This window comes from Hyla sarda, chromosome 6, assembly GCF_029499605.1.
Source record: "Hyla sarda isolate aHylSar1 chromosome 6, aHylSar1.hap1, whole genome shotgun sequence".
NCBI classification, from domain to species: domain Eukaryota; kingdom Metazoa; phylum Chordata; class Amphibia; order Anura; family Hylidae; genus Hyla; species Hyla sarda.
This window is the reverse complement of record NC_079194.1, coordinates 193,969,209-193,987,078: the sequence shown is the minus strand read 5'-3', so window position 1 is coordinate 193,987,078 and position 17,870 is coordinate 193,969,209.

The window sequence follows — 17,870 nt, the reverse complement described above, 5'->3', positions numbered from 1 at the left end:
GGGCATGGCCCCCTCTGGCCCCTCCCCCTGGAGATGCCATTGGAGCTCTGGGTTCTTATGGGCAACAGAGACTGTCTTTCTTTTAGGCAGTTTCATAAACCTTCCCCTATAGCCCTACCACTTTACTATGTATCACTAATCAGACACAGAGGGTAAACTGTGTACAGTTTTGGGTACAATTGCATAGAAATGGCATACAGTAGTAGAGCTTGAGTGGATTTAAAGGACAGAAACCAGAGCAATACATGAAATAGTAAGGTTAAAAATCCCAGGAAGGGAAGACAGATGAAACTTAGAGTTATTTAGTTTAGAAAAAAGACATCTAAGGGCTGACCTAATAACATTGTATACATATGTGAAAAGCCAATACAGAGACATGTTTCATGATCTATTTATATAAGCTGTAGCAATTCTCTAAGTCAGTAGGAAAGGTTTGAATGTCAACATAGAAGGATATTCTTTACTGTAAGAGCAGTATGGAGCTCTCTTCTTGAAGAATGCCCTGGTTCACAAAAAAAACTATATGTCCTAGTGACTAAAAGGGGTATTCCGGGCAAAAACATTTTATCCCCTATCCAAAGGATAGGGGATAAGATGTCTGATCGCGGGGGGCCTGCTGCTGAGACACCCCCCGTGATCTCCCTGCTGCACCCGCATAGACATGAATGGAGGGGGCATGGCGTGATGTCACGTCCCCAGTCCCGGAAACCCAGCGGTTTCCAAAACTGGAGATTCAGCACCCGCATAGAATGGGGTGCTGCAGGGAGATCGCGGGTGGTCTCAGCAGTGGGCCCCCCCGGGATCAGACATCTTATCCCCTATTCTTTGGATGGGGGATAAAATGTTTTTGCCCGCAATACCCCTTTAATCCAATATCTCAAAAAAAAAGTGTAATCTGCTGGGTTTTCTCCTATAATGCCCATATTGAAATGAAACAATAAAAGCCCTAGTCAAATCTGACTGTCAACAACTCAGCCTCTTAATTCATTCCTTTCATAATTTACTTCAGCTGTGTCTCAAATACAAAATCTAGTCTCTCAGATTAAACGTGCCGAAATTCTTTCCTACAAGTGTCCATTTAATATGATAATCCTCATCCTCGCTCACAGCTTCTTCTCTACAGTGTTGCATTTAGATCCAGACAACTTTCATGGCTCGGCAAGCCGCTAATGTGTGTGTTGAAAAACACGGTAGAGATAGGTAGAACTAATTAAAAGCCACTCTCGGAATCTTCACATTCTTACGAGAAAAAGCCAATCACAGATTTAAGGATTTTGTCTCAGTCTGAAACACCTTTCACATTTTAGACACTCAAAATAAATTGAATACTTGTCTTAGCACCTATATTTCTAAAAGGTTAGCATATCATAAAGAGACACTTCATCAAAGATTTAGCGCTGGGTATCCACAATCCATACATCAGGAAGTGTCATGCTCCTTTTAGCCTGAATTCATTTCATTGACTGTCTCCTCCAACATCTCTGTCAAGTACGCTGTTTGCATCATTACACATAATTATATTTTAATGCAGATGTTCTACAGAATGTCACTGCATCTAAGAATCTAAACCAGTTTGTCATGTTCTATTGCTTTGATATGCCACTTGATACAGGTACACATAGATAAGAGAGACTCGGCGAGGAATATTCCTTTAAATATTCATGGGGATGCCAGGTTTTGTTTCGTAGACAAGGTAAGTTAAGAGGAATGACAACTTTGGTTGGTTTCCTCTCTGACGTGATTGCAGTTGAGTGCCGGAGATAAAAGCTATTCCTAGTTGAATGGTCAATGTGACAAAGACTGTGGTTAGTAAAGAGCAAGTATTTTTAAAAGGGTTGCTGGGAAATTATCTACAGTTCATGTTTCTCAGTGCTGCAGGTTAAAGGGAAGCATCTATACACTGCCCTATATACGTTACATTTAGAGAACTCACATTTTAATCATTGCACTGTCAGCACTGTGAGGCCGGAGCACATACATTGGATTCGTGAGATGAACATTTCTCCGACTGACAGCTTTCTAGCTATGCACAGTGAAAGGCAGGAAGCTGTCAAGTGACAAACCATTCTAAGAGAGCAGCATAAACGGACTAACCCTTTAAAAGGTACTACTTTTATATGTATACCTTTCACCTCATGTAGTTTGTTGTGGACCGTATTACAATTCACAGTCACAAGAATCCCCTCTTTTTCTGTTCATCCCTCCAGTACGAGTGCATATGAATCAGGGAAATGTAAGGGCTTATGCAAAACTACTACTTACATAGACCATGGGCACAGTGGCGTTGCGACCTGGGTGACACCAACCTAATGGGGTGACACCAAGACGCTCCGTAGCCCGCCCACCCACCCTTCTGTGCCAGATCGGCCTCCCATCTGTCAGCACCCCCCCCCCCGTGCTGTGTGTGCGGTGCGCCCGTCCGTCAGCAACCCCCCTCTTTCTCCTGCACTGTGCGCCCGTCCGTCAGCAACCCCCCTCTTTCACCTTCACTGTGCGCCCGTCCGTCATCACACCCCCCCCCCTCACCTTTACCAGCATTGTGCCCGGCCTCCGCTCCCACGTCTGCGCCGGCCTGACGTCACACCGCATGGCCGCGCAGGAGGGCGTCAGTTACATCACTCGCACGGCGCCCGGTGAGAAGGAGCGCTGCGCTGGATGGGTGAGTGTGTGTGTCTGTCTCTATCTATGTTTGTGTATGTGACTGTGTGTGTGTATGAGACTCTGTGTATGTGTCTGTGTGACTCTGTGTGTGCGTGTGTGTGACTGTGTGTGTGTGTGTCTGTGAGTGTGTGTCTCTCTGACTGTGTGTGTTTGTGTGTGTGTCTCTCTGTGTTGTATGTGTTTTTTTGTGTGTGTGGTGGTATAACCATCAATCTATTGTGGGGAGACTTTGACCCATTGTGGGGAACCTGCAAGTGAACCTGCGGCCTAATGTGGGGAAACTACTACCAAGTGTGGGGAGTCTATACTACCTAATGTGGGGAGTCTATGCTACCTTATGTGGGGAATCTGTGATACCTAATGTGGGGAAATTGCTACCTAATGTGGGGAATCTGTGCTACCTAATGTGGGGAAATTGCTACCTAATGTGGGGTAACTGGTACCTACCTAATGTGGGGGAACTGGTACCAAATGTGGGGAATCTATGCTGCCTAATGTGGGGAATAGATGCTACCTAATGTGGGGAAACTGCGACCTACCTAATGTGGGGGAACTGCTGCCTACCTAATGCTCCCCCCCGGCAGTAGCACCCTCATCATCCACCAGCAACACCCCCCCCCCCCAGCAGCACCTCCATCAGCAGATCCTGATGGTGGATGATGGCGGTGCTCCTGCCAGGAGGATGATCCTGCCGATGGATGATGGGGATGATACTGCCAGGGGGGATGGCTAGTAGCACCCTCATCATCCTCCAGCAACACCCCCCGAGTAGTAGCACCCCCATCACCCACTAGCAACACCACCAATACCCCCCTCCCGTCATAATAGCATCAGCTAACGGATGTTGAGGGGTGTTACTGCGGTTCTGGTATTATATTCAGAGGGTGCACTGTATGGCAACGTTATATTTAGAGGGCGCAGTTTGTGGTAGTATTATATTCAGAGGGCGCAGTTTGTTGTAGTATTATATTCAGAGGGCACAGTTTGTGGTAGTATTATTAGAGATGAGCGAACTTACAGTAAATTCGATTCCTCACAAACTTCTCGGCTCGGCAGTTGATGACTTATCCTGCGTAAATTAGTTCAGCCTTCAGGTGCTCCGGTGGGCTGGGAAAGGTGGATACATTCCTAGGAAAGAATCTCCTAGGACTGTATCCACCTTTTCCAGCCCACGGGAGCACCTGAAAGCTGAACTAATTTATGCAGGAAAAGTTATCAACTGCCGAGCAGAGAAGTTTGTGACGAGTTGAATTTACTGTAGTTTGCTCATCTCTAAGTATTATATTCAGAGGGCGCAGTGGGTGGTAGTATTATATTCAGAGGGTACAGTATGTGGCGGTATTATATTCAGGGATACAGTATGTGGCAGATTTATATTCAGGGGTACAGTATGTGGCAGATTTATATTCAGGGGTACAGTATGTGGCAGATTTATATTCAGAGGGTAAAGTATGTGGCAGATTTATATTCAGAGGGTACAGTATGTGGCAGATTTATATTCAGAGGGTACAGTATGTGGCAGATTTATATTCAGAGGGCGCAGTTTGTGGTAGTATTATATTCAGAGGGTACAGTATGTGGTAGTATTATATTCAGTGGGTACAGTGTGTGGCGGTATTATATTCAGGGGTACAGTATGTGGCAGATTTATATTCAGAGGGTACAGTATGTGTTGGTATTATATTCAGAATGTACAGTGTGTGGTAGTATTATATTCAGTGGGTATGGTGTATGGAAGGTTTATAATCAAAGAGTATAGTGTATAGTAGTATTCTATTTAGAGGATACAGTGTCTGGCAGGTTTATAATAATAATTGTTTTCATATAGAGGATGAGAATGCGCTGACATAGTGAGGAGACGTCTGGGCGTCACATTCTGCAGAGAGAAGTTTTAGCTGGATCAAGTCCTGGCGGTATGTACCATCTGAATTAGATAAGGAAAGACTATAGAGAAGACGTCACCTGTAGTCACTGATATCATTGTACATTCTCCTCACTATAGAGAAGACGTCACCTGTAATCACTGATATCATTGTGTATTCTCCTCACTATAGAAAAGACGTCACCTGTAGTCACTGATATCATTGTGTATTCTCCTCACTATAGATAAGACGTCACCTGTAATCACTGATATCATTGTACATTCTCCTCACTATAGAGAAGACGTCACCTGTAGTCACTGATATCATTGTGTATTCTCCTCACTATAGAGAAGACGTCACCTGCAGTCACTGATGTCATTGTGTATTCTCCTCACTATAGAGAAGACGTCACCTGTAGTCAGATATCATTGTGTATTCTCCTCACTATAGAGAATATGTCACCTGTAGTCACTGATACCATTGTACATTCTCCTCTCTACATCAGAGCTGTAGTCACTTGTCAGTTCTACAGTTAGGTCAGTTAAACTACAACTCTCAGCATTACCTCACCACTGCTCAAAGGGGTACTCTACTGGAAACATTTTTTTAATCAGCTGGTGCTACAAAGTTAAACAGATTTGTAAATTACTTCTATTTAAAAATCTTAATCCTTCCAGTACTTATTATCTGCTGTATAAGCGATTCACAGGAAGTTATTTTCCTTTTTAATTTATTTTCTGTCTGACCACAGTGCTCTGTGCTGACACCTCTGTCCATGTCAAGAACTGTCCATAGTAGGAGCAAATCCCCATAGCAAACCTATCCTGCTCTGGACAGTTCCTGACATGGACAGAGGTGTCAGCAAATAGCACTGTGGTCAGACTGGAAAGAACTACACAACTTCCTGTGGAGCATACACCAGCTTATAAGTACTGTAAGTATTAAGATTTTAAATAGAAGTAATTTAAAAATCTGTTTAACTTTCTGGCACCAGTTGATATAAAAGTAAATGTTTTCCAGTGGAGTACCCCTTTAAGTAATTCTGGGAGCTGTATATTTCAATGGTGTAAACTTCTTTAACACTTTCCCATTCTGTGGCAACTGGTATATCTGATTGTTATACTGGAATTTCTCACAATGCGCTACAACAGTGGTGTCCGTCACAACAGGCTAAAAACTTACTGAGGGGGGGGGGTAGGTATGGGGGTGACACCATTTTCTACCGCACCGGGTGACACCAACCCTAGCAAATCCACTGCATGGGCACAAAGCCAAGCAGGATCTCCCCAAAATGGGAATAAAAAATGCTCTGCATATATACAATAATGAGTTTATGTGGCACAACATCACCAGTTATGTAATTTTCTATATTATATGACAAAATCAGCCCCAAAGAGTTATGTGACAAAGTCAGCTCTACTTCTTTATCATTGTCAGATATCGGATATCATACTTATTCTGTGCCTAATATAACATCTCTTATTACTAGTGGTGACTGTGACTGTTTCATTAATATTTCCATTTATGAAACTGGTATAAAATACCACTGATGATTAGACATAAAAGGTTATCCAGGTTTAGGGGGAAAAAAGAGATAATTTCTTGAAAAAACAGCACCATATCTGTCATCATGTTGTGTGTGGTATTGCAGCTCAAATCCATTTAGGTAAATGGAGCCAAGTTGTAAAACCCCACACAAGGTGGGTCTCTTTTTTTAAATACATTTGCTCTCTTTTTCTATTCCTGGATAAGAGTTTTAACCCCTTAAGGACCCAGCCCATTTTCACCTTAAGGACCCGGGCATTTTTTGCACATCACTGTCACTTTAAGCATTAATAACTCTGGAATGCTTTTACTTTTTATTCTGATTCTGAGATTCTTTTTGTGACATATTCTACTTTATGTTAGTGGTAAATTTTTGTCGATACTTTCATCATTTCTTGAAGAAAAATTCCCAAATTTTATGAAAAATTTTAAAATGTTGCATTTTTTCACATTTGAAACTCTGTGCTTATAAGGAAAATAGACATAACAAATAAATTATAGATTGATTCACATATACAATATGTGTACTTTATATTTTCATCATAAAGTTGACATGTTTTTATTTTTGGAAGACATCAGAGGGCTTCAAAGTTTAGCAGCAATTTTCCCATTTTTCAAAAAATGTTCTCAAATTTTTTTGTGACCAGTTCAGTATTGAAGTGGATTTGAAGGGCCTTCATATTAGAAATACCCCATAAATGACCCCATCGTAAAAACTGCACCCATCAAAGTATTCAAAATGACATTCAGAAAGTGTGTTAACCCTTTAAGTGTTTCACAGGAATAGCAGCAAAAGTGAAGGAGAAAATTCAAAATCTTAATTTTTTTACACTCGAATGTTCTTTTTGAAATTTTACAAGGGGTAAAAGGAGAAAAAGTCTTCCAAAATGTGTAACCCAATTTCTCTTGAGTAAGGAAATACCTCATATGTGTATGTAAAGTGTTCGGCGGGCGCAGAAGAAGGCTCAGAAGTGAAGGGACGACAATGAGATTTTGGAGAGTGAGTTTTTCTGAAATGGTTTTTGGGGGGCATGTCTCATTTAGGAAGCCCCTATGGTGCAAGAACAGCAAAAAAAAATAAATAAATAAAAAACAACATGGCATACTATTTTGTAAACTACACGCTTCAAGGAATGTAACAAAGGGTACAGTGAACTTTAACACCCCACAGGTGTTTGAAAACTTCAACTGAATGAATTTATTTTTTATTTTTTTCACTAAAATGCTGGTTTTCCGCCAAATTTTACATTTTACAAGGGGTAATAGGAGAAAATGTAGTATGGAAATACCCCATGTTTAGATGTAAAGTGCTCTGCGGGCAAACTTCAATGCTCAGAAAAGAAGGAACGCCATTGAGCTTTTGGAGAAAGGATTTGGTTGGAACAGAAGTCGGGCCATGTGTGTTTACAAAGCCCCCCATGGTGCCAGAACAGTGAACCCCCCCACATGTGACCCCATTTTGGAAACTACACCCCTCACAGAATGTAATAAGGGGTGCAGTGAGCATTTACACCCCACTGGCATTTGACAGATCTTTGGAACAGTGGGCTGATGACCTGATGAAGAGAGGAATGCCCTCTGGAAACGCATTGTCTTGTGCACCAAAAACTGTATAACTGATATTGTCCAAGTATGCCTTGTATATTAGAAAATAAAAAGTTGTTACAGCACATCTGCAAAACTTGTCTTTGTCACCCTGGTGGGATTTTGTGGTTTCATCCCTTGCCAGGGACACTCGCAACCTGCCTCCAGCTTGCAGGACACAAACTCTGTTTCACAACCAACGTGTCTCCAGCTGTTGCAAAACTGCAACACTCAGCATGCATTCAAGGGCATGCTGAGAGTTGTAGTTTTGCAACAGCTGGAGGCACACTGCTACAACTCCCAGCATGCCCTTTGGTAGTCTGTGCATGCTAGGAGTTGTAGTTATGCAACAGCTGGATGCACACTTTTTCATAGACAAAAAGGTGCCTCCAGCTGTTGCATAACTACAACCCTCAGAATGCACAGACTGCCAAAGGGCATGCTGGGAGTTTTAGTTGGAACTCCAGCTGTTGCAAAACTACAACTCCCAGCTTGCCCTTTGGCTGTGCATGCTGAGAGTTGTTACTAAGCAACAGCAGGAGTTGAACAGGCCTCACCTCCTGCCACCGCTTCTGAGGGGATCCCTGAAGACCAAGGGGAGGTAGGAGACCCTCGCCGGCCCGATTGCCACCCTGATCACCGGCCAGCAGTGCAGTGATTGGTTGGTCATTCCGACCGATCAATCACGTGTTCGTGAGGCAGCACCCGTGCAATCTCACTCCTGCTGGGTAAAGGTGAATGGGGCTGTCTCGGACAGCCCCAATCACCCTTTTTCTCTGGGTCACCTGAGACCCGATTGACCAAAAATTGCTGCAAATCGCCAGTCTGAATTGACTGGCGATTTGCGGCGATCGCTGACATTGGGGGGGGGGGGGGGTAGGGTCTCAGGACCCCCAGGGGTTTGCACGGCATGCCTGCCGTTAGATATCATACCCATACGCCCTGAGTCCTTAAGGGGTTAAACATTCTACAATGGAAATGTATAAGTTCAAATACAATAAATCACACGATTCATTGCTTCAAGCTGACAATTAGGATAGGGTGGTACCATTTTTGGTGGTCACAGGATCATGTGCATTTTTTTCCCTATAAATCAGCATCAAAGTAATAATATTATTAAAATTATCTTTCCATGACACTGTGTGTAGCCTAAGCTTTATTAAATCTATCATTGCCAGAGCTTTCAGGGAACCTGTCATGTTGAATATGCAATCTGAACTGCAGGAAGCATGTTATAGAGAGGAAGGAGCTGTGCAGATTGATATTACATCTGTGTACCAAAAGATTCGGTTATAGGTCTTAATCACTACTCTTTGTGAGCTTATGAGTCCAGCAGCTGGTTCAACTCAGTGATCGCTACCTCTGATCAAAGTTCATAACATACCCCCTCACAATATAAGTCTATGGATCGTGTCTCGATCACGTAATACAGAGCTGGAAGAGGAACACGTGACAGTCCAGACTTCACCTGGCTTTTTCTTCTGATTAGTGTATGTCTGGACAGTCACACCTGTGGGTCCAAACTTTTGATATATTGCTAAGGCATTTTAAAATTGTTTGGAAATGAAAGGTACTCTTTAAGCCTGGCATAAGAGATGGGGATATGTAGCAGAAGTTTCTAATAACAGTGACACGCAGGCCTGCCTCCAAACCATACTGCACACACAGGGCTGTGGCGGGGAAGCCCTTTGCGTCTGCTCATAGCAAAGTATGCAACGTATTTCCCACTATCCAACGCATTTCTAACAGTGGGAAATCTTGCTTCGTATGCGCTATGTGTGACCCTACCCTTACTGTTACTTTGGTAGGAAGGAGAATATAACACTAAGATTACAGAGCACAAAACCTGGAATCAATGTCAAGCTGTCTTAAAAACTCTTACAACATAGACTGTAGGAGGTTATCTATCCATCCATCTAATCCTTCCTTACTTCTTTCCTTAATTCCTTCCTTCTTTCCTTCCTTTCCCAGCTGTTTCTAGAAAAAAAAACTGCCTTTTTTGTATTATCTTGGATATGCTCTTGGACGTACCTATCTGCAAATGATCAAAAACTAGAAATATCTACTGTAGATGGATGACATTTATATATATGTTCATACATTCCTGGTTTTCATGTATTTTGGACAAGGTTTTCTGTTTTATTGTGGGTCTGGACATTCAACTACAGAAGGAATTTTACAAATAAGAAATCTACAGAACGTTTTATGAGCTGAATGAAGCGTCGGTTTGCTGTCAAAGGGTTATTACTCATTTTACTTGTTAGTAAGCAGAGATTCCAAGAACACGTTTTTTGTCTTGCAGCAATCTGACTAAATCATTAGCCTATTAAATGTTTTTATGATGAAGCCATATTTTTATGGAGTCCCTTTTTTAGGCATGTCCCTTTCATAAGTTTGATGCATATACAGTGTACCTCTGTAATTGAGCTTATAAATATAGAAGTCTAGCAGAGCTAAATGTGTGATTTAGTATTCTGAGGATGCAGTGTGATAGTCAATCAGCTGCCTGGCTACGAAATGGAACATAATTTTTTTTTGGCCACGTATTGCCCCTGGCCATAGCTATTACTCCATGTATCAACCATGCATGCAATGTTCTGCACTCAGACCAGTTCATGGAGTGGCCCATCCTCTCCGCCATATGATTGTGCAAAGCGGGGATGGCTTTCTTTGAAAAATAATGGCGACTAGGTACACGTCACCTAGGCTGGCCACACCCTATTAGTTACCTGGAGGCCGTGGAGTTAACAAGGTGGTATAGGAAGGCCTACCCCACCAACAACTTTACCAGGTATGCAATGAGGTGCCCTACAACAGGGTGACTATTATAATACTGTTGTCTGGAGGATATGGATTCCCCAATGGATAACTGACAGGATTGGGGAGTAGGGCACGACACTGATGAGAGTGTCAAATCCCGAAAATGTGCTGTCTGTGGAAGAGGCCTGGCTGTTAGTCAGTTGGGAGGGATCTGGAGGATTATCAGTAGCAGCAGCAGCGTTTTCCTCATGTTGTGGGGCATCTGGACTGTCCCACGCGGCCTTGTGATAACACCCCATACGCCTACGTAGAGATGTTGTTCCTACCCTCGGACCCTGGCCACGGCTTACTTTCTGTTACTTTCATCAGAGACAACATATTGCCATGTTCTCTGCATCAGGTAAGGTATAAAAGAACATCAGAATATCGGACAGAGACTGCACCACCTGACTGTGCCTGTCTGTATGGTTTTTTAATGGAAACCTGAACATGCAGCAGCGTCCCCATCACCTGAGCTCATCAGACCAGCAGCCCTATACCTGTTACATTTCATAGGCTTTCTTCCCCTACCTCGGTTACAATTTTCTTCGCTGCCACTGCCACTACCCTCTTGCTATGAACATGCCAGCTCATACCCAGGTGGTTCCCATGTCCTGTCCAACACCACATCATCGTCAACATCAAATTCCTCATCATCTTTGCCACTACTCTCTGTATGGACTTCTTAGGTTCCTTGTTCCCCCTCAGCATAGCCACCTTGAGGCCTTAAAGTATCCCCTCCATGCCTACCACCACCAGTCCTGCTTGTGCTGGGCTCAACCACTGATTCTAGCTGATTCTAGATGTTACTTTTATCCTTTTTAGGTGAATTTTCAACAATCTACTTGTAAAATCTAAGTTTCATTGCTTTTAACTCTTTTTGCGGGGCAGGGTTGACAGCACAATATGTACTGAAGATGTTTGCGGAACAATATGAAATGCACCAGAACTGTATTCACACTACAGACTAGATATGTGTGACTTTAATATGCTTTTTGCATGCCAGGGATGACAGCACAATGAGTACTGAAGGTGTTTGCGGAACAATATGAAATGCACCAGAACTGGATTTACACTACAGGCAAGATACAGATCATTGCACTGCATCTGCAGCTTGTTGAGGAACACTATTCAATTCAGGTATATGCAGGTATGAGCCTTTAACCCCTTAAGGACCCAGCCATTTTACACCTTAGGACCCGGCCATATTTTGCACATCTGACCACTGTCACTTTAAACATTAATAACTCTGGAATGCTTTTAGTTATCATTCTGATTCCGAGATTGTTTTTTCGTGACATATTCTACTTTAACATAGTGGTAAAAATGTTGGGTAACTTGCATCCTTTCTTGGTGAAAAATCCCAAAATTTGATGAAAAATTTGAAAATGTAGCATTTTTCTAACTTTGAAGCTCTCTGCTTGTAAGGAAAATGGATATTCCAAATATTTTTTTTATTCACATATACAATATGTCTACTTTAGATTTGCATCATAAAATTGACGTGTTTTTACTTTTGGAAGACACCAGAGGGCTTCAAAGTTCAGCAGCAATTTTCAAATTTTTCACAAAATTTCCAAAATCACAATTTTTCAGGGACCAGTTCAGGTTTGAAGTGGATTTGAAGGGTCTTCATCTTAGAAATAGCCCACAAATGACCCCATTATAAAAACTGCACCCCCCAAAGTATTCAAAATGACATTCAGTCAGCATTTTAACCCTTTAGGTGTTTCACAGCAATAGCAGCAAAATGAAGGAGAAAATTCACAATCTTCATTTTTTACACTCGCATGTTCTTGTAGACCCAATTTTTGAATTTTTACAAGGGGTAAAAGGAGAAAATGTATAATTATATTTGTAGCCCAATTTCTCTCGAGTAAGCACATACCTCATATGTCTACGTAAAGTGTTCGGCGGGCGCAGTAGAGGGCTCAGAAGGGAAGGAGCGACAAGGGGATTTTGGAGCGTACGTTTTTCTGAAATTGTTTTTGGGGGGCATGTTGCATTTAGGAAGCCCCTATGGTGCCAGAACAGGAAAAAAAACCTACATGGCATACCATTTTGGAAACTAGACCCCTTGAGGAACGTAACAAGCAATAAAGTGAGCCTTAATACCCCACAGGTGTTTCACGACTTTTGCATATGTAAAAAAATGTAAAAAAAAATTCAATAAAATGTGTTTCCCCCAAATTTCACATTTTTGCAAGGTTAATAGCAGAAAATACCCCCAAATATTTGTAACCCCATCTCTTCTGAGTATGGAGGTACCCTATAAGTTGACCTGAAGTGCACTACGGGCGAACTACAATGCTCAGAAGAGAAGGAGTCATATTTGGCTTTTTGAGAGCAAATTTTGCTCGGGGGCATGTCGCATTTAGGAAGCCCCTATGGTGCCAGGACAGCAAAAAATACCCACATGCCATACCATTTTGGAAACTAGACCCCTTGAGGAATGTAACAAGGGGTACAGTGAGCATTTACCCCCCACTGCTGTCTGTCAGATCTTTGGAACAGTGGGCTGTGCAAAAAATTTTATTTGCACAGCCCACTGTTCCAAAGATCTGTTAGACACCAGTGGGGTGTAAATTCTCACTGCACCCCTCATTACATTCCATGAGGGGTGTAGTTTCCGAAATGGGGTCACGTGTGTTTTTGTTTTTTTTTTGCGTTTGTCAAAACCGCTGTAACAATCAGCCACCCCTGTGCATATCACCTCAAATGTATATGGTGCACTCTCCCTTCTGGGCCTTGTTGTGCGCCCCCAGAGCACTTTGCGCCCACATATGGGGTATCTCCGTAGTCGGGAGAAATTGCATTACAAATTTTGGGGGTCTTTTTTTTCCTTTTACCTCTTGTTAAAATGAAAAGTATAGGGCAACACCAGCATGTTAGTGTAAAAAATTTATTTTTTTACACTAACATGCTGGTGTAGACCCCAACTTCACCGTTTCATAGGGGGTGAAAGGAGAAAAAGCCCGCAAAATTTGTTAGGCAAATTCTCCCGAGTACGGCGATACCCCATATGTGGCCCTAAACTGTTGCCTTGAAATACGACAGGGCTCCAAAGTGAGAGCGCCATGTGCATTTGAGGCCTGAATTAGGGATTTACATAGGGGGGTGGACATAGGGGTATTCTATGCCAGTGATTTACAAACAGGGTGCCTCCAGCTGTTGCAAAACTCCCAGCATGCTTCCAGCAAGTTTCCCGCTGCGAGTTTGAGCTGCCACGCAAAATTTGCTGCATCGCAAACTTGCAGCCTGATACTCACTGTAAGCCCCTGCCCATGTGAATGTACCCTGTACATTCACAGGGGGGGTGACCTCCAGCTGTTGCAAAACTACAACTCCCAGCATGCACAGTCTATCAGTGCATGCTGGTAGTTATAGTTTTGCAACAGCTGGAGGCACACGGGTTGGGAAACACTGAGTTAGGAAACAGACAATGCTTCTCAACCAGTGTGCCTCCAGTTGTTGCAAAACCACAACTCCCAAACATTCTCAGGCATGCTGGAAGTAGTAGTTCGGCAACACCTTTAGAGCCAGATGTTGCCGAACTACAACTCCCAGCATGTTTGGAGTTGTAGTTTGCAACATCTGGAGGACTACAGTTTGCAGACCACTAATACAGTGGTTCTCAATCTGTGCCCTTCCAGATGTTGCAAAACTACAACTCCCAGTATGCCAAAACTGTCCAGGCATGCTGGGAGTTGTAGTTCTGCAACATCTGAAGGGCCAGATGTTACAGAACTACAACTCCCAGCATGCCTGGACAGTAAGGGCATGCTGAGAATGGGTAGTTTTGCAACATCTGGAAGGGCACAGTGGTCCCAAAACTGCGGACCTCCAGATGTTGCAAAACTGCAACTCCCAGCATGCCCAGATGCCAAGGGCTGTCTGGGCATGCTGGGAGTTGTAGTATACAGGGTCCCAATACAGCAATGCATGTCGCTTTACGGCGACGTGCATTGCTGTAAAGGGCCCGACCGCGGCTGAAGATCCACTCACCTGTCGCCGCCGCCGCCTTCATCGCCGGGATCTGGGTCTTCAGGGACGAGGTAAGTACGGGGGCCGGGTCCCAGCACTCCCCCGTCCCCCGCCGCGTCCTCCGGTCTTCCTCCCGTCCTCTCCGGACTTCCAGGGGCCGAACAGGGCGGGAGGAAGGAGCCGTACTCCCCCCCTGCGATTGGTCGGTTAACTAACCGATGGATCGCAGGGGATCGGAGGAGGTGGCAGGCTTGCCACCTCGCTCCTAACCTCCAGCATTGTCCTGGCTGTCTGTGACAGCTGGGATCATGCAAAATTACCGGGCGGTCGAGTCCCAGAGACCCGATCAGCCCGGTATCGCCGCAGATCGAAAGGGCGATTTCCCTACATGGCCCCCCTCGGCATTTTCCCTGGATCCCTGCTGAAGGATTTCAGCAGGGATCCGCTTCCGATCTCCGCCGGGTGAGCGGCGGAGACCAGGAAAAGACCATGACGTATACATACGTCATGGGTCCTTAACCTCTTAAGGACGCAGGGCGTATGGGTACGCCCTGCATTCCGAGTCCTTAAGGACGCAGGGCGTATCCATACGCCCGTGGGAATTCCGGTCCCCACCGCTAGCCGGTTGGGACCGGAGCCGGATGCCTGCTGAAATCACTCCGCAGGCACCCTGGCACATCGCCCAGGGGGGTCCTGAGACCCCCCCATGTCGGCGATCGGAGAAAATCACATGTCAATTCAGACATGCGATTTTCTCCAATTCCGGGCTGATCGGGTCTCTGGTGACCCGATCACCCGGAAAATAGGGCTGATCGGAGTTGTCAGCAACAACCCCGATCAGCCTAAAGGATAGGAGTGAGGTCGCAAAGCTGCGATCTACTCCTATCCCCTGCCATTACTCAGAACGGAGTTCTGACCAATGGCAGCGCAGGACAGGGGGTTGCCATGGCAACCCCCCGTTCTGCCCGCCCCTGGATGTCAAGGGGCTCTGGAAAGAAGATGGAGGCCGTACCTGCAGGAGAAGATGCCTGGGGACCTGGGATCTTCGCTGGAGCCTGCAGGATCCTGATCAGGTAGGGAATCCACAGTGGGGGAGGGGAATTGAAAGTGAAAGTAAATCGATCTTTACTGTGGCAACCACTAGGGGGGCCAAACTGCAACTCCCAGCATGCCCAGAGAGCCAAAGGCTGTCTGGGCATGCTGGGAGTTGTAGTTTTGCAACATCTGGAGGGTCACAGTTTGGAGACCACTGTTACAGTGGTGCCCAAACAGTAGTCCTCCAGATGTTGCCAAACTACAACTCTCAGCATGCCTCGACTGCCCAGGCATGCTGGGAGTTGTAGTTCTGTAACATCTGTCCCTTCAGATTTAGCAATTTTCATGACATTTTTGAAAATTGCTGCTCTACTTTGAAGCCCTCTAATTTTTTCAAAAAGCAAAAATATGTCCATTTTATGATGCCAACATAAAGTGGACATATTGTGTTTGTGAAGAAAAATAAAATGTATTTGGAATATCCATTTTCCTTACAATTAGAGAGCTTCAAAGTTAGAAAAATGCAAAATTTTCAAAATTTTCATGAAATTTTGGGATTTTTCACCAAAAAAGGATGCAAGTAACGCCGAAAATTTACCACCAAAATAAAATAGAATATGTCACGAAAAAATAATCTCAGAATCAGAATATTCGGTAAAAGCGTTTTCTCGTTATTAATTTGTAAAGTGACGGTGGTCAGAATTGCGAAAAAGGGCTCAGTCCTTAAGGTGAAAAAGGGCTGCGTCCTTAAGGGGTTAAGACCCAGGGTGTGATGACGTATGCATACGTCATGGGTCCTTAAGGGGTTAAAAAGGCTTTGGATTTGTGGTAGTAAAATCACTAATTGTCCCTAGTTCTTTTGTCTCTCTCCTTCTTTCTCTCTCCCTGTCACTCTCCATTGAGCAGTTTTGGCGCCCTGCATGCAGTGGGTGATGTCAGTGCCCTCTTATCTGTGTAACTATGTCCTCCCCCTTGCCATTTCCTATTGGCCTTTGTGCTGATTGACACAGTAAGCAGCAAATCACATGATAGACCTGGGTTATCATGTGATCTGCTGCTTTACCTACATCATCTCACTGCTCTCTGCCCACCCTACTTGTTCCGCCAGACTCAGGCACCCCCTGAGGAAGCCATCATAGCGAAAACGCATTTGGGGTGGGAGGTGAGCGATGCCTATCAGGTGCATGGGTCAAGCTTGGCACTACTGGTTATTATGTGATGTATTTACTCTGCCATTTGTTATCTTGCACCTTATATAAGTTACATTATATCTTCTGTATTTAGTTACTTGTTTACACTATCCAGTGAATTGTTTACACTAATGCTGTATCCAGTTACCTGTCTGCATTACTACTGCACAGCTGCACTACGGCACTTACATGTGTAGTGATACTATTTGAGTTATCACTTGTAGTGAATGTCCTGTTGGTGATGTGGTCCAAATCCAGTGATCACCAACCTTTATACCAATTATTTGTACCTTGACATCTTTATATTGTAGCACCCTTATCCCGTTTCTTCTGTCAAGAAGTATCTGTAGTACCCATTCCTTACATGTTTTTTAACAAATTATTTTAGGTCTTTTTTGATGTCCTAATAAAATGTGTTTATCCTTATTCCTATTTATTTTGTATGGTCTCTTGTTTTTTGGTGGTGGTGTTGTACCCTAGCCATAAGTTAATGGTTCTCGGATATCCATATTCCTTTGGTAACATTCCGACTTGGGGTCTAAAACTGACATATCTTTTGAAAGCATATAAAAGGGGTATGTATGGCACTTACTTTTACAGCTGTCCAAAAAAACGATCCTTTTTTTTTTTTTTTTTTTTTGTTACTGTGCACAACTTTCCTGCAGACTTACAGTAAGCACATTCATTTAGCAACAATAAACAAATATTTTCTACGGCTTCACAAATGCATCATTTCTCTTAAAGGGGTACTCCGGTGGAAAACTTTTTTTTTTAATCAACTGGTGCCAGAAAGTTAATCAGATTTGTCAATGACTTCTATTAAAAAAAAATCTTAAGCCTTCCAGTACTTATTAGCTGCTGAATACTGCAGAGGAAATTATTTTCTTTTTGAAAAACAGAGCTCTCTGCTGATATCATGACCACAGTGCTCTCTGCTGACACCTCTGTCCATTTTAAGAACTATCCAGAGTAGGAGAAAATCCCCATAGAAAACATTTGCTGCTCTGGGCAGTTCCCAAAATCGAAAGAGATGTCAACAGAGGAGCACTGTGGTCATGATGTCAGCAGAGAGCACTGTGTTCCAAAAAGAAAATAATTTCCTCTGTAGTATTCAGCAGATAATAAGTACTGGAAGGATGAAGATTTTTTAATAGAAGCAATTTACAAATCTTGCATCTGATGAAAGGTCACATGACCTGAAACGCGTCAT